The 24,842-nt window shown below is 50.9% G+C and overlaps 1 long non-coding RNA gene across 5 annotated transcripts; it reads left to right on the top strand.

Annotated features, from left to right (window-relative positions):
• The first annotated feature begins 209 nt into the window (after positions 1 to 209).
• Positions 210 to 18,852, top strand: LOC142823735 (uncharacterized). Of its 5 annotated transcripts, none has more exons than XR_016347099.1 (5): positions 232 to 342; positions 9,544 to 10,060; positions 10,559 to 11,392; positions 13,033 to 13,115; positions 13,879 to 15,901. It is a non-coding gene; the product is annotated as an uncharacterized LOC142823735 (long non-coding RNA). The 5 variants fall into 5 exon arrangements; XR_012898885.2 differs by lacking the exon at positions 232 to 342 and adding an exon at positions 15,911 to 18,852 and having other exon boundaries at positions 9,189 to 10,060; positions 13,879 to 14,024; XR_016347100.1 differs by lacking the exon at positions 9,544 to 10,060 and having other exon boundaries at positions 210 to 342.
• The last annotated feature ends 5,990 nt before the right edge of the window (positions 18,853 to 24,842 follow it).

Here is a 24,842-nt window from a genome sequence, read left to right as displayed (position 1 = left end):
CGGGGTGCAGCAGTCAAGGGTGGGGTGCATGAGGAGGGGGCTCAGGGCAGGGGCCGGGTGAGTGCAGGGGAGCAAGGGGGATATTTCAAAGGGGGGGGGCTGCAGCCACATTGCCCCCGGTTGCTGAGTGTTTTTTTTCTGTTTGCTGACCGGGGAGCCAGGGGAAGTTCCCACCCTGGGTTCTTCCTCCTCTGCCTTCCCCTGGCAGCCGGCAGCAGAGCAGACGGGGAATCGTAGAATCCCGGGGCTGGAAGAGACTTCAGGAGGCATCAAGTCCAGCCCCCGGCCCAAGGCCTCGCTCCCTAGTCAGCAAAAAGAAAAAAATCCCCGCTCAGCAACGCGGTAAGTGCGGCTACAGCCCCCTCCCAACCCCGAAATGGCGGCGGGGGCCCCAGGCCGGGGCAATCCCAGATGTCCCCCCTACAGCCAGCCCCTCTGACCTACCAGGCTGCCAGCTCCCAGCGCCGCAGCCTGCAGGAAGCCCAGGGAGCCGGGCTGGGAGTCGTCCCCCCCACAGCTCAGAGCCCAGCCAGCCAGTTTCTTGCCGGAGCAACCCACCGGGGCACCTCAGCTTCCTTCCACCTCTGCTCCAGGGAGAAAGCCCTAGGAATGGTGCAGGGAAAGATGAACTGTAGCCCAGAAGGGTCTGAGATCAGAGCCCAGAATGCAGGTCGAAGAGAATCCTAGAATCCCGGGGCTAAAACAGACCTCAGGAATCATCAAGTCCAGCCCCCTGCCCAATGCAGGACCAACCCAACTCAATCAACCTAGCCAGGGCTTTGTCAAGCCGAGACTTAAACACCTCTAGGGATGGAGACTCCACCCCCTCCCTAGGGAACCTATCCCAGTGCTTCCTCACCCGCCTAGGGAAATCGTTTTTCCTGATATCCAACCTAGACCTCCCCCACCAAGAGAGATGAAGGAATTGTTTGGAATGTGATTCCCCTCATCACCAGCCCCAACTTGGGTGGTGCAGGCTGAAGGAACTCCCCCAGTGGAGGGAAACTGAGGCAAGCCACTGAGGCAAGCCAATAGCAGATGGGGCAGCCTGGGCGGTGAGTCTTGTAGCAGGATGCAAGGAATCACTGGAGAGTTTAAAGGGGTGGCTTCTGGCCAGCAGGACGGGCTAAGCCAATGAGATGTCTAAGAGGCTGGGGGAGCCCCATCTCCTGGGACATCTGAAAACCAGACTGGACCAAGCCCCAGAGAATCCACAGTAGCATTTTGGGCCGACTGACATGGGGGGAGGGAGTGAGGAGATGGCACTAATTAAAAGGGCTTCTCCTGATTGAAGTCTCTCCTCCAGGACAGACCTGGTCCCAACTCTCTCGAAAGCACTGTGCTGATAGGCCCCTCTGAGATGCGGGAGTTCTGTGGGCCCAGCTGGTCCAAGCTACAGGTCCTGCTCCCTTGATGCACTGATGGGATGAGACCTTTCTCCTAGACAGCCATCAGGTCAGGTCTGTCCACCAAGAGTCCATCCTTGAAGGCCAAGACTTGAACAGGATTCATATAAGAGCTAGTTCAGTGTTTTTTAAACTTTTTAAGAGATATGATAGAGGTCTATACAATCATGAGTGGTGTGGAGAGGGCCGATAAAGAAAAGTTATTTATTAGTTCCCATAATAGAAGAACTAGAGGACACCAAATGAAATTAATGGGGAGCAGGTTTAAAACTAATAAAAGAAAGTTCTTCACACAGCGTGTAGTCAACCTGTGGAACTCCTTGCCAGAGGAGGCTGTGAAGGCTAGGACTATAATAGAGTTTAAAGAGAAGCTAGATAATTTCACGGAGGTTAGGTCCATAAAAGGCTATTAGCCAGGGGATAAAATGGTGTCCTTGGCCTCTGTTTGTCAGAGGCTGGAGAGGGATGGCAGGAGACAAATCGCTTGATCATTGTCTTCATTCCACCCTCTCTGGGGCACCTGGTGCTGGCCACTGTCGGCAGACAGGATACTGGGCTAGATGGACCTTTGGTCTGACCCATTACGGCCGTTCTTATGTTCTTATGTTCTTATTGGCACGGATGCTTTTCCGCAAAAGCACTTTTTGTTGAAAAGCGTCCGTGGCCAATCTAGACGCACTTTTGCGCAAAAAAGCCCCGATCGCCATTTTCGCCATCGGGGCTTTTTTGCGCAAAACAAATCTGAGCTGTCTACACTGGCCCTTTTGCGCAAAAGGGACTTTTGCAAAAGTTTTGCGCAAAAGGGACTTTTGCCCAAATGGGAGCAGCATCGTATTTCCGCAAGAAGCACTGATTTTGTACATTACAAAGTCAGTGCTCTTGCGGAAATTCAAGCGGCCAGTGTAGACAGCTGGCAAGTTTTCCCGCAAAAGCGGCGGCTTTTGTGGAAAAACTTGCCAGTCTAGACACAGCTGCTGTGAAACGGTCACTAAACGCTTCTCCCCCTCCCCCTTTCTCCTCCCCCTGGCTCCTGTGACCCCTTTTCCATGGGCTCCCCTCTGTACAGAGGAAGAAGGGTGTGTGTGGGGGGGAGACACAAACGTGGGAAGAGCTACAAAGCCAGAGGATCCAGCGAGAGAGGCAGCATGAGCTATAAATACAGACGGCCGGGAAAGGGCAGCACAAGAGCGGTGGAACAGGTGGTGGGAGACAAAAGCGGCCGAGAAAAGAGATGGGCGGAAGGCTTTGATGTGTCCCTGGGGGTCACAAATGTATTGCAGCTGTTTGGCGCTGCACCCTCACTTCTCAGCCAGCCCATTCAGGATTCTTTGGTCTTAGCACCAAATGTGCTAAGAGGTACCAAATGTGCCCGGAGGTATTTCCACTGCCCTGTGCCAGCACAGTCCTCTCCTGAGCTGCGGGAACATGGGCGAGCGCTGCACCTCCCGCTCGGGATCGCCCGGGGTTCCCTCCGCTGCTGCTCTTTCAGCTCCCCCCCCCCCCCGCGCCTGTTCCGCCCTGCCCAGGTAGCTCTCTCCTCCACTCTGCAGACGCCTCGGCCCCGCAGAAGGGCCCTTCCCTCTGCCTTTCCAATGCTCCCCGGGTGACTCTCCGGTGCCTGTGCTCCCCTGTGTGTAACCCCCGCTGGTCCTCTTCCAACACCCCATTGCGTTGCAGTGCAATGTCCCGTCACCTTCTACAGCAGCGGTCACCAACCAGTCGATCGGGATCCACCGGGAGGTCTTGGAGCCTCTGACGGGGATCCTGACTGGTTTGGCCAGGAGGCTACCAAGTGCCGGCATTTCAGCTGCCCCCCCTCCCCGCTGCTGGTCCTCTCCTGCCCTTTGCTTTAGAGCTGCCCCTCCCCTGGGGAGCCTCCTGCTTTCTGCGCAGGGCAGGGGAGAGAGAGGAGGGGCGCTGATGTCAGGGGGCCCCCTCCCACGGTATCCTATCTCCACAGAGCAGGGCGGGGAGCACACAGGGCTCGACATCTCCTCCCCCCTCCTTCCTGCTTCCTGGGCTTCCAGATTCCCAACGGCCAGTGCTCCCAGTTCTAATCATTACAAGCAGCATCTAAAACACCACAGGGTGGAGGGTGTTTGCTGGCTCCTGTTGGGAGCGGTGCAGGGCCAGGGCAGGGGTGAGCCTGCCTTAGCCCCACGGCACCCCCACTTAGGCGCCACCTGAGATAAGCAGTGTCCAGCTGGAGCCAGCTCTGAACCTCTGCCCCAGCACACGGAAAAGAGTGGGGTTTTTCGAAAGAAGAGGCCTCCAGGAAAAAGCACAGGCGCCCTGGTGCCGGCTCCGTCCACAGTAATCCCAACTGGCATGCGAGATAGCACCCAAGCGGTGTGGACGCTACCGTTCGAAAAAGCAGATCGCTGTTGGTTGTACTTTTGTTGTGGGGACGCTCTCTTTCCAAGGGGGCTTTTCCGGACGATCTCTTCCAGAAAAGCTTCTTCCAAAAGAAACCTGCGGTCTAGATGTAGCCCCAGAATCGCTCCCCAGCTCCCTGCCTGAGTTGCCTGCAGTTTAAGAGCAGATTCAGCCGCGGACGCACCAGTGCCAAGTAGATGGTTTGTGTGCCCGAAGTGCTGCGGTTCTGCCCATCCAAATATCACCCAAAGGGTTTTGTGATGAGGCATTCATCCCGCATGAGCCTCAGAGGCATTAATATAAGCAAGAGAGGCCAATTAGGCACACGTTGCACCTGGAGAAGAGCTAGGGCCAATGTTCCTTCTAATTTTTCCATCCATGTGCGGAATAACTTTTATGCGCACAGAGGCATGTGCAAGATGTGCACCACCAATTGAAACACACACTGCCGGCTGTGGGTGCTCTGCCCTGTGGGATTGGCACACTAGAGGCAGCCTCTTTGGGGCCCACCAGGGACTGTTTGGAGGGAGACTGACCGTAACTCAGCCAGAGGTGGAAGGTCAGCGTGGCTTGCCATGAGCATGACAGAGGCTATGGCGGGAGCAGGCAGCGGACCATGCAGTGCGCTGCTCTCCAGAGTGGAGGGTGGCCGTACGTTCGGTTTGCAACTGGAGCGCCTGGTCAAAAAGGGACCCTGGCACAGAGGGGCCAACCCCCTCGAGCACCGATCGAAAAAAATGGTGGGTGCTGATTGCTGAGCACCGATGGGCAGCCCTCCTCCCAAAAACTTCCTCTCCCGCCAGCGCCCCCTGCCAGCCGGTGGGCACTACCAATCAGCACCTACCACCAGGGCCGGCCCCAACATTTTGGCACCAGAGGTGGGGAGCTCAAATGACGCCCCCTTGCCCCCTCGCTTGGGCCGGAACTTTGCAAGGTCTCAACTCTGCCTCCTTCCTGTTCTACTCCTCTCGTGGCGCTGCACCGGCGCTGTGCATCTAGAGCAGAGAGAATCCATCTGCACCAGCAGCAGACACAATTTTCTATGCTCTGGGTCCTAGTGGACCTCCCCCCACAGGCTGGCACCTGAGGCGGCTGCCTCAGTTTGCCTCATGGTAAGGCCGGCCCTGCCTCTACCCGACACGGACCAGATGTGTCACAGCATCCGGAGGCACTGGGGGCAGGAGGAGGAGCGAGCGTGGAGGAGGGTGGAACTGGGTGGGGTGGGAAGAAGCAAGACGGGGTGGGGCCCCCAGCAGATTAGAAACGTGGTGCCAATGCCCTGGCAGCTCCGGTCGGCATTGCTAACTGGGCCGTTAAAAGTCCAGTTGGTGGCACAACGGGACCCGGGGGCTGCTGGCTCCGTGCAACCCCCTGCAAGTCCCAGGTGCAGGGGCAGCCAAGGAAGCTCCACATGGTGCCCTCTCCATGAGTGTCACCTTTCAGCTCCCATTGGCCAGGAACTGTGACCAATAGGAGCTGTGGGGACGGTGCCTGCGGACGGGAGGACCACGTTGTGACCTCTTGGCTGCTTCCGGAGAGCTGTGGTAAGCCCCAGGCTGGAGTCCCCTCCCACAACCAAAATCCCTCTCAGAGCCCCCCCACACACACATGCCCCAAACCCCTGCTCCATCCTGCACCCCAGAGCCCTCATCCCCAACTCCGCCCCAGAGACTGCAACCCCAAATCAGAGCGCTAACCCCCACCCACACCCAACACCCCCAGCCCGGTGAGAGCAAGTGAGGGTAGGGGAGAGGGAGTGACAGAGGGAGGGGCATGGAATGAGCCGGAGGCGGGGCCTCAGAGAATTGGCAGGGCCATGGGGCAATGGTGATTAGAGTTGGCCACCCTACCGGATAGATGAGTAGGAGGTGGGACGAGAGCAGGTTCCGGTTCAACTCTATTCTTCTGGAGCGACCACGTGGCAGGAGAGGAGAGGAACAGCCCAAGCTCTGGAGTCCCAGTCTTTTCACCATGTGGTCTAGTTTCCTTATGTGTTCGTCTCCCCCCCTACCCCCTGCCCCCCATGCATTTCCTTCAGCAGACACAGGGGAGGGAGGAGTTTGAAACAGGGCACTTGGGAGGAAGCGAGCCAAGAGGCCAAAATGGAAACAGCCAGGCTGCCCAGGCAGGCTGGGGAGAAGAAATTCCAGCCCTGGGGGCATCTCTCACCATCTGCTGCTGGGCCAATGGGCACTGGGGAAGGAGAGGCTAAAATTACCCTCCTAGGAAAGGAGGAGGTGGCGTAAAGAAGAGGAATGTCAGGTCTATTTCAGGGTCTGGTTTTCGGGATCTGGGAGAAGCAAAAGCAGGGGGGAAGGAAGTGTCATTTCAGTAAGGGCCGGGGTGGAGCAAGTGGCCAGCCAGGGGAGCGCTGTCTGGCTGTTTCACCCGCATGGAGAATCCCCCTGGTGCCTCCTGCTCAGGCCCGTGCCCGGGAAACCCCTAAGGGAGCCTGCTCTCGGGGCTCAGCGCCGCGGACAAGCCTCAGTTTGCCGGTCACTCAACTGTTGGGCCCCAAATCGGCTCCTGGCGACCGCCACACACTCCACTTGGGGTCAGTCATCTTCACACGGACGTGGGGTGGGACCGATATCGGCCCAGAACCGAACCTTCCTTTTAACCAAAATTAAGCACTTTAAGGAAATTCAAGTGACTCCTTCCCTACGCAGATTCCACTTAGCGGCTTCCTACAGAAGGGATCGTGCTGGTGCTTAGGCAGGTGTGTTGCCTCCGACAGGCATGCCAGTATCCAGGGACTTATCAGGCTGTTTCCATTAGGATGTGAAATCAGCGAGCAGAGTCAGGGATAGTAGTGGCTGCCATTTCATGGACAGCCCACACGCTTGGTTCCCTGAATGCAGTGGAAACAAACAGCGGCAGGCAGTTTCCTTGTCCGAAATCCCCACACCTGCCTCTCCTGCCCAAGTATGCTTCCTCTGGAGGTGACGCTTACAGCCCCTTCCCCAGGCTGTCACCATCCCACAGCCTAAAGCCAATCCCCTCGCCACTGTGGTTTGCAGCCAGCCAAATCCCACAGGCCACAGTAATTATGACACGTCCTTGGGCGGTCAGTCCCATTCTCTGAAGCTCTTTTTGCTACATAAAGAAGCTTGATTGCTCCGTCGGTGGAGCCTGAAGTAGGGTGTGTGGCACAGCCACTGGCTTCACTGACGGCTGGGGCCTGTGCTAGCCTACAGCAGTGGTGGGCCACTGGAGTTCTGTGTGCGGCCCACGAGACACTTTGTTCACTGTTGCCCACGCGCAGGGTTGCCGGATTCCGCTGTTTCTGTCCATGTAGCTTTTGCCTACCAGTGTTACTAAAGTGACACCCATGTGACGTGAGGAAATGCACACAGAGGAAATGGAAATGCAAATATCTCGCACTCTCATTTGCATACAGGCAGTCCCCGACTTACGTCGGATCCGCACTTACGAACGGGGCTTTCTCGCCCCGGAGGTCGAGGTAGTGGATTGCTACCTGCGAGCTCCGGGGCGAGAAAGCCCCGTTCGTAAGCTGCTCCGGTGCCCCTGGTCTGCTGGAGACCGTCCCCAGCAGACCACAGGCACCGGGTCTCAAGCGGCAGCAGCGGCGGTTCCCCGCGCTTCTGAGGCTTTGCTCTGGCAAAGCCTCAGAAGCGCGGGAACCCGCCCGCTGCTGCCGCTTGAGTCCCGGTGCCTGTGGTCTGCTGGGGACGGTCCCCAGCAGACCACAGGCACCGGGACTGAAGCCGCAGCCGCGGGGGGGGGGGGGGGGATCCCGCGCCTCTGAGACTTTGCCAGAGCAAAGCCTCAGAGGTGCGGCACCCCGCTGCCGCTGCTGCTCTGCTCCCCGTGTCCCTGGTCTGCTGGGGGGTGGGGGGCGCGGATAGTGTGCTCCCCCCCAGCAGACCAGGCTTTTGTTTTGGACCCTGGAGCAGAGCAGCTGGGGCACTGCGGATTGGTCCTGCAGCACCCGCTCTGGGCACTACTGGACCAACCCGGCAGCACCCCAGCTGCTCTGCCCCAGGAGTCCCCAAGTCAGCCGCTGCTGAAACTGACCAGCGCTGACTACAGGAAGCCCTAGGCAGAGTTGCTCTGCCCCAGGCTTCCTGGAATCAGCGCTCATCAGTTTCAGCAGCAGCTGACTTGGGGAAGCTTGGGGATCTTAAGTTGAATCTGCATGTAAGTCAGAACTGGCGGTCAGTTTCAGCAGCGGCTGAATCTGGATGCCAGTTCCGACTTATATACAGATTCAACTTAAGAACAAACCTACAGTCCCTATCTTGTACGTAACCCGGGGACTGCCTGTATCTTCTTCCCATCCTTTTCGCGGAAGACGTTTTTGCGATTAAAACGCGCTGTGTAAACGGGGCCATTTGTCCGAAAAAACACCTTTTGCACACGCGCCTGGGAACCTCATTTTTGGAGGAATAAGGGATCTTGCGCAAAAGGGTTATTTTTCCAATAAATGAACCTACGTGCACAGGGCTTTTGATTGCAAAAACCTCTTCTGCAAAAAGGATCAGAAGGAGACAGGCAAAAACCCTGCAGTGCAGACGTAGCCTCTTGCACACAGCCCGGACAGTGACAGCCGTGCACTCCCTCTGAAGCTAATCAAAATGTTACGGTTCCATTGGCACTACCTCCTCCCCGCTTATTCTAGGTCCCCAAGCGCAGTGAGCAGCTACCCTGTCCCGGGAGGCTGTCTTGGTTCTGACAATCTTGCGGCCCTCATTAACGTTGGTTGCCCTCACTGGTCTACTGGTCTCAGGTCCATCTGGTGGCAGCCAGCAATCCCTTTCAGCAGAATAGGTGCTTTCACCATGGTTTCATCCTTGAAACCAAAGACTCCATTACCTCGGAGAGATGCACATGGACTAAGCCAGGTTCCTGAGACCCACAGTCAGCAGGAAATGGTCATTTATGGCTCCCGGAGTTCTCCCCTCAGCGTTCCAGGCAGAGCAGAGCTAAGAACTCAGCTACTTGGGCCGACTGGTGTTGTAATCTACCCACCCCAACTGCCTTTTCTTTTACCAAAATTAAGCACTTGAAGGAAACCCGAGGCGGTGTCGAGACTACATGGCTCCATCAACGGAGCCATGTAGATGAGGGTTGTAGGCAAAGGGAAATGAAGCGGTGATTTAAATAATCACCGCTTTATTTAAATTTAAATGGCTGCCGCGCTGAGTCGACAAACAGCTGATCAGCTGTTTGTCGGCTCAGCGCGCTAGTCTGGACACTCTGCTGTCGACATCAAAGCACTTTGTTGACCGGCCTGTTATTCCTCAGGGGATGAGGTTTCCTGGGGCGGTCAACAAAGTGCTGTGATGTTGACCGTGGAGCGTCCAGACTAGCACGCTGAGCCGACAAACAGCTGATCAGCTGTTTGTCAGCTCAGCGCGGCAGCCATTTAAATGTAAATGAAGCGGCGATTATTTAAATCACCTCTTCATTTCCCTTTGCCCAATAAACAAATCTACACGGCTCCGTCGACAGAGCAATGGAGTGTAGACATACCCCAAGTGACTCCAGATCCCAATTTGATAGGGTGCTTCCTACAAAGCGCTCGGGGTAGCCACTTCCAGTGCTCCTGCTGCACGCTGAAAAGCACCGCGGTGTCAGAGGGCAGATAGCCGGGATGGGGCGAGATCTGGCTCCGTAGCCCAGGGGAGATACAGCTCCACAGCGTGGGCTCTCTAATGCCACGCACGGCAGACCTTCCGAAAGGAGGTGACATTCACCGGAGGAAGGTGCAACCTGAAGCTAGGATATTTATATTCAGGGCTGAACTTTACCCCAGTGTGAATGCGAAGTAAGAGGAGCCTTGTCGGTACGGTGCTGAGTCAACAAATGACAAGTTCAAGTCCTGGCTGCGCAAGATGAACTGATTCAGTGCCTCTTCCAGGTGCTCAAGAGACAAGCAGCCACTGCCCAGAGGTCAGTGGGTCTGATCTGGACTTTGTCCAGTGGGACTGGATTACCTTGGAAGGGGGGACTATGTAGTGATCCAACTGGAGCTCTGGGTCATGAAGAGAGAGCCCCCGAGAGAGAGAGGCCACCATGTGAACAACTGATGGAAAGGGGTGCCAGGTGGGATGAGAGCTAATTCCCAGACCCAGCTACAAGGCAGTATCCCTGCTAACCAGATGCATTGCCTGTCCGGCCCTTGACACAGGCATATGCGTAGTCTGGGGACAGCCCCATAAGTGTTTTGCCTCCATCTGCTTCCTGAGTCAAAGAGAAGCACAGGGAGAGTCGGACTCGTCCACTCCAGGAGCTGTACCAGTAGAGCTCTCCAGGTAGGATGGTATTGCGAGGGCTGTGCCGGTGTAACCCTCCTGGCGGACACGCGCTCTCAGACCCGCGTGAGACATGCCTGTGCTAGCTCGCAGCGAACGAGCGTGCTAAAACCAGAGTGCAGCTGGGACAGTGCAAGGGTTGGCTCCAGGCCTGGCATCACGGATGGGTCCGCAGTCAGGCGATGAACACCTCCGGCTGCATGCGCAGCCACATTACGCTCTGCTTGTAGCATGTCAGCGAGGGTATGGCTTTTGAGCTGCCAATTACAACTCGTATTGGGGATTTAGGATTTCCACAAAATGCGGGGGGTGGACGAGGGAGGAATTAATACTGGCAGAGCTTTAGGGATGCAATCACATCTGTCTAGCTCTCCATGATGTAGACAAGTCCCGCAAGGGATTCAGTGTTTATTTGCAGCCAGAATCCAAGGGACAGAAAAAAACATATAAACAGGAATAGCAGTATCTCTGCTCTTGACTCATGTTTACTTTTTACAGATCATCTTGCCCTGTCTCCACCCAGTGCTTTCTATTTCTGTCTGTCTGTCTCTCTGAATGCTGCTTACCAGGGGAGGTGGTCCAGCAGACAGCACAATCCAACCATGCTGGGGAAGGCCCTGGAGAAACAGACGAAAGAAAGTCATATGGGGTAGGTGAGAGTCCTGTGGATAAGCTGGTGATAATGAGGCTGGATACAAAAGAGGGATAAACTGTTTGAGCTGAAGACCAAACGTCACTGGTTACTGATGGCCCGAAAGGGAAGTGCTGAGAATCGCTTTTTATACAGTGGGCCCTATTGAGGGAGGCTGGCTGGCCTAATGGCTAGTGCACAGGTGTGCGACTCCAGAGACCTGACTTCTATTCCCAGTTCTGCCATTGGCCTACAGTGTGTCAATGGGCAAGCCACTTTGCCATACTGTGGCTTTGTTTCCCCACCTCTAAAATGGAGATAATGAGACTGACCATCCTATCATGCCACCCTCCTCCTGTGCTTTATGAATATGCATAATGCTAAGACACTTCAGGCAAAATGCATCCTGTAACATGCCAGTTTTAAAGTTACAGTCAGCTGAATGTGTCTATTTCTGCTCATGTATCATTCTGGTCTGTGAAGTTAGAAATACGAAGCATGGATCTGGTTTTAATGCTAAATGTGCTAAGGAGGGCCACTGAGGATACTTTAGGAACTTAATTGCTCAGCGATCAAGCCAACGGCCTGTGAACAGTTCTATCTTTCCTGAAAGCCCAAACTGTGGTTGGCCAGAGAAAGTCATGTGGCCAGGCCACCTGATGCTGAAACCTATTTTGGATCTTGTACTTTTCCACTCAAAGGTGAGTGTTTTTTGTTTATTGTAATTTAGTAACTTACTTTGAGCTGACTTTTTTTTTTACTTGCAACCACTTGACTTAAATCTTCCTTTTCATACTTAAAACAATTTTTGTTTATTATCAAGCCCAGCGTAAATAATTGTTCCCCTGGAGTGGGGGAAAGGAGCAACCACTGTGCATATCTCCCTTTCATTGATAAAGGGGGCGGATCTCTGTGTAAAATTTGTACATGGGGTAAGACAGATATATTTTGGGATTTGGTCCTTTTACGGGTTGGTTTCCCAGGTTCTGAGCCCTAATAGCTGAGCCCTCTCACAGGTGAACGGTTCAGTATCTGTGTTGCTCTGCAAGGGGATGGTAACCCTAAGTCTGTGTCTTGGCTAGGGAAGACCAGAGTTTCTAGCCTAGTAGGACAGGAGGACCCCCAGAGGGCAGGCAGGCTGGCATTGGTGGTATGGTCAGTGCACCGGTGGACAACTCCAAGGGGACTTCTGCGATCTAGCCTGTCACAACTCCTTCATAATGTACTTTGAGATCCATGAATTAATAAGAGTGAGGGATTGTTATGATGGATGAATGAGATGTTTGCCTCTGTATTTTATGGCCCCTATTAGCATTAGACTGGACTGCATCAGATAGAAACTGAGAAACAGCCACAGAAACACAAAACTGGAAGGAACCTTCTGGGCTACCCTGTCATTCAGACAACCCTGTAAAAATTAGTCTCACTATTAGCTAATGATAACAAGATGTCATGAAAGAGTCAAGACATGCTAGATTAGGACTGTGCAAAATGTTTGCAATAACCCTTGTAACCTTCAAGACTTGAAGCTTTTTGCAATTACCGTATTTTCCAGCGTATAGGGCAACTGGGCGTATAAGACGTCCCCCTAATTTTTTAATTAAAAGATAGGGTTTCATCTTATACCCCAGTGCTCCTCCGCCTCCTTTGCTCCCGGTGTCCCTGGTCTGCTGGAGATGGTCCCCAGCAGACCAGAGGCACCGGGAGCAAAGCCGCAGCAGCTTTGCAAAGCCTCGGGGGAAGCCGGCAGCGGGGCATCCCAGGTGCGCCTGGGATGTATACCCGGCGTACAAGATGACCCCCGATTTTTGGGGGATGTTTTTTAACATAAAAAGTCGTCTTGTACGCCGGAATATACGGTAATTGTGAATTCTTCAAAACAGGCCAATTTTTATTTTTAAAGACCTTGTGAAATGTCTCAGCTTTTCTGACTCACCAACAGGACTAATTTCAAAAGCAAACAAATCTCATTATGGAGCAAAAAGTAAAAAAACCAACAACCTCGTAGTGTTCCAAATTTAGTTTGGCCAAAGATCAGTTTTTATACTGAAATGTTTGGGATTTCAGTGTCAAATCAGCCATTGAGCAAATCATAGAATCATAGAATAATAGGACTGGAAGGGACCTCGAGAGGTCATCGAGTCCAGCCCCCCGCCCTCAAATATTTGTGAAATTTCTGGCCCTGGAACAAGATTGGGAAAAAAAATTGGGGAACCATTGCTCAAAACTGTTGTTATTTTTGTACGATTTTGGTAAGAAGACATTAGCAGAGAATAGCTGTTGTGAAAAACACTGATAGGCTATCTAAAAGATAAGCTCTTATCAGTATTCTCTGGAACAGGCTTTCCCCGAAGAGGAATACATTATGAGAGCTGGGTGCCTACAGACTTTCTCTACAATCCTGTTCACCAGATAAGTCATCAAGTAAGACGGGATGGTGGGTGGAACTGAAGTTAATTGGGTAAAAAGCCTCATGCAAGAGGATGTGTTTCTTGTAGCTGACACAGTACATACTACTGTTAATAATTCATTAATCAATCACGAGGAAATGAATGAGATATTTTTAGAAAAAATAACAGATCTAAACCATGGGACCTGATAGTAACAGGGGACTTTAACTATCAATATCTCTGCTGGAAAAACTATACAGCAGTACACAAGCTGTGTTGGGGACAACTTTTTGTTTCAGAAGAGGGAGGAGGTGTCTATTTTAGATTTGATTTTGACTACTAGGAAGGAATTGATTGAGACTCCAATGATGGAAAACAAGAAGTACATCTACACTGCTTCACTATTTTGAAATAACTAGCGCTAATCTGAAATAACTTAGTCCGCCTCTACACAGCAGGCAGTTATTTTGAAATCGTGTCAAAATACTGTCCAGCTGGAGGACTTCTTACTCCGACTCCTGTACCCCTCATTGTACGGGGGATAAGGGAAGTCGGAGGAAGAGTGCGCTGTTTTGAAGTAAGTGCTGTGTAGACGCTCCCTATTTTGAAATAAGATATGCAATTGGTGTAGCTCAATTTGCATAGCATATTTCGCATTAAGCCCTGCGGTGTAGATGCGAGGAGTCCTGTATGTCATCAGACGAGTTGGGTTTTACCCACGAATGTTCATGACCTCATACATTTGTTAGTCTCTAATGTGCCACTGGACTGCTCTGCTAATTCTTTTAAAATTGCAGACGAACACAGCTATTCCTCTGATGGTGGAAAGTCACTTGGGTGAAAGAGACCATAAAATTGTGGACCTATGGGAAAGGAAGAAGTGAGAGCAGAAGATTCCAGATTCTCAACAAAGCAGATTTTAATAAATTCTGAGCATTGCTAGGTACGGTCCAATGGGAAGGGTATCTAAGAGATAAAGGAGTTCAAAAAGAGACAAATATGAACAGTGCAACAGCAAAGCACCCCAATGCAGAGGAAAAGATGGGAAGCATAGCAAGAGACAAATTTGGCAGCTCTTTAATGACCCGAAAATCAAAAGGAATTGTCGAAAAATGGAAACAGACAAATTGTTAAGGATGAGCACCTTGTGCTTGCAGTGTAGACGCACTCTTAGTACTACTGAGAATCAGGCTTTCCATTTTCCAGGGAAGTTCTCATCAGAAGTTTTGAAGGGAGGCACTTGGGCCCTGCTGTGATGAAGTGAGGAGTGTATTCACTTTATGTTACATGTGATTTCTACTGTCCTGTAGTAATCCCATGTGCGTGACTCAGTTTCCCTGGGCACTGCACCAATACCTAAAGCATGGGTTCCCAAACTGGGGGTGTGTGTAAAGAAATTCCGAGGGGGCATGAGGCAACCCAGCACTCCCCCCTCCCATCAAGTTTTGCTGCCCCGGACAGTTCCTTTTTTTTTTTGCTCAAGTTTTGCTGTTGCGGGGGGGGGGGGGGTTGAGGGTTTTTCAAAAATCAGAAAGGGGGCATGATGCCGAAAAGTTTGGGAACCATTGACCTAGAGGATGAAGGGAATTTCGGTGTGACAGCCTCCCCCACATATGCCCTTTGTAATCTGAGTTTGGGAGGAGGGTGACAAAGAGACACCTTTTGTCCTGGAAACAGGATAAAAGGTGGGAGAAGAGGCCTGGCTGCATGGCTGTTGAGTGTGAGTTAGTCTCATTGTCTTGGGGTACAGGGTGGGGGGTCAGGGTCCTTGGCTTAGAGCCTTCCTCTCCCCAAGATGGATTTTACTGACTGCTTCCAGTTTCTGTGCTGACAAGTCTGTTCCACCTTGTGTCCCTGTCCACTAATAAACCTCCTGCTCTACCTGTTGGCTGAGAGTCAGGTCTGACTGTGAAGGGCGGCGTAGGGTCCGGGGACCGCCCACACCGCAGTGACACTGCCCACAGTCTGCCTGCATCCTAGTTGAGAAATGTCTCCATGGTTTTATGGCTTATTGTTCTGTCTTGGGGGTTATTTGGCTTGGCTCTGGTGCACAGCAAACTGTTTATCTAAGAGCTTTTTTATTCTCCCTGCAGGAGCAGCTGGTTAATATGTTTGCGTTCCTTCTAGGTAGCCCAGCTAATTTATTCTTTGCTCCAACTTCCTTTTTAATGGGATCTACTGAAAACCAGACAGAATTTGGGCAAGAAAGAAATTGGTCAATCTAGGTTCCTCAGCACTTACTCCCCAATGGGCGTTTGCTGTCGTAGAGTCACTGGAAGTCCTGAAATCAGGATTTCCACCTGAAAGTACAACATGCCACCTGCCCTCTCAAACAGGGGACTCTCTAGAATCCATGGCCAGGTACCTCCTGAGAAACTGCTCATAACGTTGATGGCTCCAGCTTCCAACTTTCTTTGGGGCTGTGTCTACACTACACAGAAAAGTCGGGAAAAGATACGCAATTTGCGAACTGCAATTTGCGTATTTTTTTCCACTTGTTTTCCGGAACAGACTTTTCCGAAATTCGGTGCGTCTACATGGCGCCACATTTCAGAAAAACCTTCTCTTTCTTCCTCACGCAACAAGGTTTACAGGGATGGCGAAAGAATGCATCCACTTTTCCGTTCCATGGACACGGCATAGCTTTTCCTGAATACCTCCGGTATCCTGGAAAAGAACTGATGTCTAGACATAGCCAGGTTCTGTCTGCTTTTCCCGGGAGAATCAAGAGTCCATCACGTGGTCTGACCCACAAGCTCTTAACCTTCCCTTTGGATGGGAAGGAATAGGAGTAGAGGTTTCTCCCTGGGTCTCCTTATGTTTCCCCAGGCCTGGTTCACAGACTCAGAGATTTTAAGGCCAGAAGTGCTCATCTGGTCTGACTTCCTGCACATCGCAGGCCACAGAATCTCACCCGCCCACTCCAATGCTAGACACCCAACCTCTGGCTGAGTTACTGAAATCCTTGGATCTGGATACAAAGAATGCTTCATTTTCTCTAGTTCAATCCAGGAAATGACCTATGTCTCATCTCGCAGAGGAAGGACACACACACACACACACACACACACACACACACACACACACACACACACACACACACACACACACACACACACACACACACACACAAAATCCCCCTGGATCTGTGACAGTCTGACATGGTGGAAAATTCCTTCTTGACTCATAATATCAGTTAGATCTGGAGCATGGGGGTGAGACCCACCAGCCAGACATCTGGGAAAGAATTCTCTGTACTAATGCGGAGACCTCCAGATCTGTTGTTCCATCTCTGACCATTGGAGATATTTGCTCATAGCAGTCGGGGATGGGCCCCATGCCATTGTAAGCCATCTCATCATATCACCCCCTCCATAAGCTCAGTCTTGAAGCAAGCCTTGAAACCCTGAAGTTAACAGAGCAGGTTTTCACCTCCTGGCAGAATAGTACTGAAGCTGCAGACAGCCTACTCAGGACTTATGGGAGCTCATGTACTCACCATGTAGTCTCATGACAACACACTGTAATATCGTAGAAATAGGAGGCCATAGTGATTCAAAGGACTCAAAGACATGTTCTGATTGGTTCTTTTTTAGGCTGAAAAATTGGTATTTTATCCCCTGCAAAAATATCGTGGGAAAACCCCCCTTTTGAAAATCCCGTGTTGGGGAAATGCTGAATTTTCCTGCAAGAAATTTAAAATATGGGGAATATACAGCCGGCTGAGACCATGGACAGGACTGGGGGATAGTGTAATAGAGAAACCTGGGCACCGGAAAGTAAGTTGCACCTACTTCCCTAAGGGTGTATCTACACTGCACTGTAACCTGAAATAAGAAACGCAATTTGAGCTACACAAATTGTGTATCTTATTTCAATGCTATTTCATAGCTTATTTCATTATTTGTCTCTGTCTACACAGCGCCAAATTTTGAAACAAAGCGCTATTCCGAAACGTCCCTCACTCCTCGTAGAATGAGGTTTGCAGGGACGTTGGAATAGCGGGTCCGAAATAACGGGCTTGCTGTTATGACACAGCTATTTTGGATGCAGTGTCGACGTGCCCTAAGAGCCCAGGGGAAGGATTAGGGGCAACAAAGGGACAAATCAACACAATTTTCTCTCTCCTTTGCAGGTGCCTGCCTGCAGTGTGTGGTCTGCACTGCTCTAGGCAGTGACTGCATGGGCCGCATGGAGATTTCTGTGGCATTGGTGTGCTTGACATTGTGATGGGTAGATGAGTCAGATCCCACACCAAAGCTGTGGTCCAGCGACCAGAGCACACTGGGTTCTATTCCCAGCTCTGGGTGAGGTGTGGGGCCAGTGGGTTGGAGCCGGGCCTGCGTTAGCAGTGGGCCACTTGTGCAACCACCAAGGGTGCCATGGTTAGGGGGACGCTGTGCACTGCTGTGCTGAATGCCACAAACTCACAGAGGCAACACACACAGATGGGGTGCCCGGATTTCTTCCAGCAGAGGAATGCGGGGCAGATACAGTGACACCCAGACACTGCTCACCCCCACTGAGGCCTGCCGACGGGGAGGGGGACATAGGGAGCAACTATTCCAGGGCCTGGTGTTTCTAAATGGCTCCTGGCTGCTACTACCACTAATGCAGCAGCAATAGTGCCAGGAGCCCGGGGTCCTTTAAATCACTGTTGGAGCACAATGTGGCACACCCCAGGCCTCTTGGAACCCAGGAGTGGGCACTGCCAGAGGGCAGTACAGGGCGGAAGGGGTGCCATGGTCTGAGAGGAGCCTCTCTTGCAGTTGGTCCAACTCCAGGACTATCTGGGCTTTTCTTCCTCACGGGGCTATTCCTGGTGCAGTTCCTTCTTCGACTCCCACACTGTGCACACTGAACAACAACAGCTCAGCTGGCATTTTCCCTTTTCAGTTGCTGCTTTCCCATTCTAGGGACTCTCGCTTACTGGACAGCTTCACTTCTCCTTTATTTTGCTGCACTGAATAAGACCAACTGGAGACAAAAGTAAAATCTGGAAGAGGCTGAATTATTTGAACAGGCAAAATGTGTTGAAATGGCTGATCAGATTTAGGGAGACCCCTAGTGATGAAATTAGACAGCAGTGGCAGTGTGTTCCACAGGCTGACCCCGACGGAGCTGTGATCCCGTGACCAGGACCCGGGACTCCAGGGATGTCATGAATTATTTAATAAAACAAAGCACTTCCCCTTTCTCTGGCGTTTCCCATTTGAGGATTCCTGAGAGCTTTGCAGACATGAACGAGTCGAGCCTCGCAGCCTCGCCAATCTGATAGTGTTCTTGTTTTGCTATGGAGACGTGGAGGAACTGAGTTGCCCAAATCACACAGTGAATCCGTGACTAAGCCACAAATGGATTCTTGACTTTACACTAAGGCCCTTTTACCCTGTTCTAGACTGAACAGGGCAGAACAGTCCCACTGGCTGGTATAAACTGGCAAAAGGGATCTGTCTTGACCTACTCCCAACCCCAGCTATAGATGGCATGGAGTGTGGGGCCACAGCACAGTGTACTATGGCTATTCTCTGCTGCCCATACATTATGGCTGTGTCTACACTGGGCCACTTATTCCGGAAAAGCAGCCGCTTTTCCGGAATAACTTGCCAGCTGTCTACACTGGCCGCTTGCTTTTCCGGAAAAGCAATGACGATCTACTGTAAAATTGTCAGTGTTTTTCCAGAAAAACTATGCTGCTCCCGTTCGGGCAAAAGTCCTTTTCCGGAAAAACTGTTCTGGAAAAGGGCCAATGTAGACAGCACAGTAGTCTTTTCCGCAAAAAAGCCCCGATCGCGAAAATGACGATCGGGGCTTTTTTCTGGAAAAGCGTGTCTACATTGGCACAGACGCTTTTCCGCAAAAAGTGCTTTTCCGGAAAAGCATCCTGCCAGTGTAGATGCGCTTTTTCCGAAAATGCTTATAATGGAAAAGTTTTCCGTTTTAAGCATTTCCGGAAAAGGGTGCCAGTGTAGACGTAGCCTATAGGCCTGGGTGGAGTGTTGCCATTCTCTGCTCCCCAAGACCTCCATGAGACCACACTGGGAGGGCTATTCTCTACTCCCAGGGCCCAGAGGGGTGGAACAGGGGCTTGGGTGGAGCACTGTGTGTTGCGGCTATCCTCTGATGACCACAGGAGGTCCAGTGTAAGTCTGAGCAGCTCTGAGGCTGGCCAGGGCGCTCCGTTGCCCAGATCATGAGGAGCATAAAAGCACCTTTTCCCCCACTTCTAAATGCAGGGATGAGATAACTAAGAATTAGTCCACAGAGTCCTGACTCCAACTTAAAGCCAGAAAAAATTCCTTATTGGTTGCTTTTCATTGGGGCTAATAACCCACCTGCTTTTCTCCTCTATGTCACAACACGGAAAGGTTTGTTTTTAAAAACGGGTTGTGTCTCTCGCCTCTGTTTGCCAGAAGCTGGAAGTGGGCAACAGGGGACAGACCACTTGATGATTCTCTATTCTGTTTGCTCCATCTGGGACCCCTGGCATTGGCCGCTGGAAGGTAGAATGCTGGGCTACATGGCCTGACCCAGTGTGGCTGTTCTTCCATTGATGGATGGAGGCTTTAGATTAGGGGGATGCCGTCAAAAGACATTAAAATCCATGATATAAGCTTTGGGGTTTTTTTTCCCAAATTATCTATTTCAAAAGGGGCTGGTTTTGAACTGGGCTACAGCTGAAAGCAGTCATGGGTCCGGATTTAATGCATCCGAGGGTACTGAGGGAGTTGGCAAATGTCATAGTTGGGATTGTTCCTGCCTTGGGCAGGAGGCTGGATTTGAAGACCCCCTGAGGTCTCTTCCAGCTCTAGGGTTCTATGAAAGCTTTACAGATTGCTAGTCAGCCCCCAAACCAATGTAAGGCCTTTGTAGCTCCTCACAGCTTGCATTGCCATTCCTGATGGAAACTGGGTTCAATTGTCTGGTGCCTAAAATGGAAAAATAATTTCATATCATAGGCAAATATTGCGTGGGGTGTTTTCTCCTCTCATTCCCCAGAGAACCCTTTTACTATAAAAAAGGGTAAAAACCGCAATGTGTACTAATACGGTAGGGAGAGGAAAGAGGTTTCCTTGCATTGGTTTGAGGAGGGCTGCTTCAGCCTGTAGGCAGAAGGGAAAACCGTCTCAGTGAGCGTGTGAAGCACTGAGTCCACCTCTCACGCACACCTCCATGTTTTGGTCTTTTTACACATTGGCAACAATTACATAACACGTCATATCACTGGTATTTGTAAGTCCTGAAGCCTTAAAGAGCAGGCTGCAGTCAGGCATAGTGACATCTGGGAACTTGGGGAAAGCTAATGAGAGGCTGCAATTGCCTCCTGGTGGTAAAGACTTAGCCAAGACTCTCAGACATAGCTGAGTTTTCTTTAAAGAGCTAAATTGAGAGAGTTTTGAGGCAACAGGCAATGCCAAGCAGAGATGGCTTTGAGGTGAGGGGTGGGGCAGAATGGAAAAGACTTGGAGAGTGCAGCAGGCCTCTCTCCCCAGCAATTAGGGATGCCAGGTGGTTTAACCAAAAATACCGAACACTCCCCTCCCCCCCCCCCCAAAAAAAAACACGGAAAAAAATTCTGTTCAGAAAAATAAAGGGGGAGACCAAAGTTGTCGAGGGAAAAAAAAAAGGACTCTGAGAGTTATTAAGCAAAAACAATTAAAACATAAAAAAACCAGCATGGCCCCTTTAAGAAGTGCCTTTGAGGCTTCTTTCCAGTGGCCATCTTGTTTTCCTGTTCTGAGCCAGAAGACAGCTCCCCTGTGGAACCAGGTAAGCAGGGCGGGGGAGGGGGAGAGGTACTGGGGGAAGGAGGTGAGCCCGGGAACTGGGCCTGGGCACTGTGTGTGTGTAGTGTTGCCAGGTGTCCGGTATTTTCGCCTTCTGGCAGGGAAAATAATCAGAAAATACTGGACGTTTTAGGAGTCTTCTGAACTTTCTAGTACTGATGGTCAATATAACGGGCATAAGCATGGGTTCCACAGTCTATAAAATGGTGGGTGGGGTAGTAGCTCTGAATTTCCAGTTTGAACTTGGAAAGAAGGCAGCAAGACCGTCCATTCATGCATTTCCAGGTGTGTGTGGGAAGGATAGGGAATTTGTGCATGAAGGGAAAGGGACTGTGTGTGAAAAATATACCACTCTACCCCAGATCAATCACACCATTCCGGGTCACTTAGGCTATGTCTACACTTGCGGCTTCTTGCGCAAGACTCTGCAGAGTGTCCACACTGCCCACCCGCTCTTGCGCAAGGAAATTTACAATACGGTGTGGTACGAGAGGGCTTCTTGTGCAAGAGCTATGCTCTTTTTTAACAGGCGTAAGCCCTCTTGCGCAGGAGCTCTTGAGCAAGAGGGCAGTGTGGATGCGTGGCAGGGATTTCTTGGGCAAGAAAGCCCTTTGGCTAAAATGGCCATTAGAGCTTTCTTGCGCAAGAGAGCGTCCACACGGCCATGGATGCTCCTGCGCAAAAGCACAGCGTGCACATGTCAGGGTGGACGTTTTCTTGCACAAGACTTCTTGCACAAGAACCCTTGCACAAGATGTTCTTGCGCAAGAAGCCGCCAGTGTAGACATAGCCTTAGTAAGGGAATTTTGTAAGCATAGAAGCTTTAATCACACTCGTTGAAACAACATTAATAAAACCATGCATGAGTGAGCAGAGATTGAAGCTGCTTGTGCCCTAATGAGGACAACAGCAAAGCTGTAATAAGAAGCAACAGAGAAGCCTTTACCTTGTTGAGTTCATTCAGCTGAAATGGGGGAAAGGGATGGAAAGAGTATGGCAAACATAGAACTAACAACAGAAAACACAGTCTGTGCAGTCAAATGCCAGGTTTGTCACTCAGTCTGTGTCATCAAGCCTAAAGCGTCTGCTGAGTTGGTGAAGTGATGGAAACAGCTACAAGCATGAGTGCGAGCTTTTTTTGTTGAGACTATCACAAGGTTCGATTGTCCCTGGCATAGGCGGCCTGGTGCCATTCTCAGCCATTCTCATTTTGTGAATTACACTCGGGCAACAGCAAAGCATATGCCATGCCAACTCCTATCTAGATCATCATCATAGCAGCGGTAACTCAACCAATCACCACCCTTCTTCTACAGCTAATTTGCATGCAACAATTTCATTGGCTGTATAAGGGAGACCAGACAGTTGAAGGATTAGTTCAGGCATGTCCAAAGTCCAGCCTGCGGGCCAATTGCGGCCCGTGTTCCGGTTTAATACGGCCCCACAGGTAATTTTGCAATATCTATCTTTTAAGGCCCCCAACGAATCCAAATGTATTGAGATGAATACATTGTAAAATCTCAGTTAATGTCAGTTGGTCTAAATCAGTTATAAATATATTTGGACACAACGGGTGTGTCTAGACTACATGCCTCCTTCGACGGAGGCATGTAGATTAGCCAGATCGGAAGAGGGAAATGAAGCCGCGATTAAAATAATCGCGGCTTCATTTAAATTTAAATGGCTGCCCCGATCTGCCGATCAGCTGTTTGTCGGCAGATCGGGGCAGTCTGGACGCGATGCGCCGACAAAGAAGCCTTTCTTCATCGGCACAGGTAAACCTGGTTTCACGAGGCTTACCTGTGCCGATGAAGAAAGGCTTCTTTGTCGGCGCATCGCGTCCAGACTGCCCCGATCTGCCGACAAACAGCTGATCGGCAGATCGGGGCAGCCATTTAAATTTAAATGAAGCCGCGATTATTTTAATCGCGGCTTCATTTCCCTCTTCCGATCTGGCTAATCTACATGCCTCCGTCGAAGGAGGCATGTAGTCTAGACACACCCAACATGTATACTTGGTGTTTTGTTCCTGTTCATATTTTTTGAACTTAAAAGTTGACAGACAACCTTTATTACCAATAATATGTAATGTACTTTACAATGTTCCTGACATATATTTCAGCTTCCTGGATTTTTTTTTTCATCTGGCCTTCAGATATGAAAGGCAGAGTGATTTAACACCTGTTTAGATTTGTCATCCATGTGATGAAATGAAAAGTATGCCATTTGCAATAAACTTTGCATAAAATAGTTAATTTGCATTTAATTTTAATGGTTCAAAGAATGTCAGGCAAAATGGTCGGCCCTCACGCATGTTCACTTCATCAAATCTGGCCCTCTTTGAAAAAAGTTTGGGCACCCCTGGATTAGTTGGTCCAACGGACACCTTTCTTCTGAGCCACACACGTAACAACTCAATCAGCTGTTCAGAGCTATCCCTAGGGGGGCATGAGGTCTGGGGTAACCCCACCTCCATGCCCCCAGGGGCGGGGCCCAGGGCAAACCCTAGCCCCCAGCCTACCTCTGCTCTACTCCTCTCCATCCCCTCTCCACCCTTTCCCCCAAGGCTGCCCCCTCCCAGCCCGCTGAATCCGGCTTCTCCACGATGGCAGGAAGCAGAGTGCCCTGGATTGGGGGTTCTGTTTCCTGCCACCGCAGGGAAGCCGAGGTCAGTGGGCAGGGAGGGCGGTGGGGCATAGCAGAGAGAGCAGACTGCCTGGTTACTCTGATCCCCACTGCCACCGTGAGTGCAGGAGCCCAACCCTTGCTGCTGCTGAGCCAGGCCTCTGCCCCCAAGTCTCTCCCAGGCTGCCCTGGTCCCCGTGGATAGGACAGTTGAAGCAGCCGCCATGGAGCCCTCCAAAGTATGGGATCTGGGGTGGCTGCCCCAAAGCGCCCTATGGGTCTGACTGTGTGACAAGCCGAGCGTTTAGCTACGAGTAATTGGATTTATGCTGCATGTGACCTAATCATTGAGAAAGCATGTATAATTATAGCCAACTACTGGGATACTTTCAATTTTTAGTTTGTTAAAAGTTTCCTTGGAATTTATCATTATTTATTCAAAAAAGGATGAAAATCAATTAAAAAAAAAAAAAGCAAAGAGCCTGGGGAGATACCGATGATATAGCAAATAAAGCAGGTAGGCTCAGGAAGGGGAAGCAGACAGGGCCTAGCGGAAGGACCCACTTACGAGAACTAGTACTCACGAGGTGCAGCCTTCTGCTCCCTGTGGGCCAACCATTGCAACAGTCCGGTGGTCTTGGCTGCCAAGACCTTGTCTCTTGCCTGTCTCACTGCCCCACCGTGCAGGGGACGTGGACAATGTCATGCTGAAGGGCTGGGAGCAGTTAACTTCCTCTGTGCAAGTATGGGACTGTGGCTACGTCTAGACTGCAAGCCGCTTTCGAAAAAGAGCGTCTAGACTGCAACCAGCACTTTTGAAAAAGCAAGCTGCTTTTTCAAAAGAGAGCACCCAGGCAGTCTGGATGCTCTCTTTCGAAAAAGCACAGTTTGCATTAGCTAGCGCCTTTTTTCGAAAGCGCACTTTCGAAAAAAGGCGTTCTTCCTCGTAAAACAAGGTAGAAAAAACTGCCACGTTCTTTCGATTTACTTTCGAAAGAATGCAGCAACAGTCTAGATGCAGGGGAAGCTTTTTTCAAAAAAACCATGTAGTCTAGACACACCCTCTGTGAGAAGGGGAGTTGGATCTGAGGAGTTCCAGAAGTAGCAAAAATCAATTTAGAATCAGTAAAATCCAAACTCTGGACTTTCCTGACTCCAGGAATTTTTTTGAGAAATATGGTAAAAACTGAAATTGAAGGTTCCTAGATATTTATTATGCCTGTATTCCGTTGCCATGAAGACAATGGCTCCTATATAAGAGCATCTATATAAGAGCATCTTCGCACACATTAGAAAGACAATGAGGAAAGCTATTGGTTTTGAGGCTCCAACATCCTGCTTCCAATGAA

The sequence above is a fragment of the Pelodiscus sinensis genome, chromosome 18 (assembly GCF_052426305.1).
Source record: "Pelodiscus sinensis isolate ZL-2025 chromosome 18, ASM5242630v1, whole genome shotgun sequence".
Classification (NCBI taxonomy): Eukaryota; Metazoa; Chordata; order Testudines; family Trionychidae; genus Pelodiscus; species Pelodiscus sinensis.
Note: the sequence above shows the minus strand (reverse complement) of the source record. Positions and strands in the feature narration are given on the sequence as shown.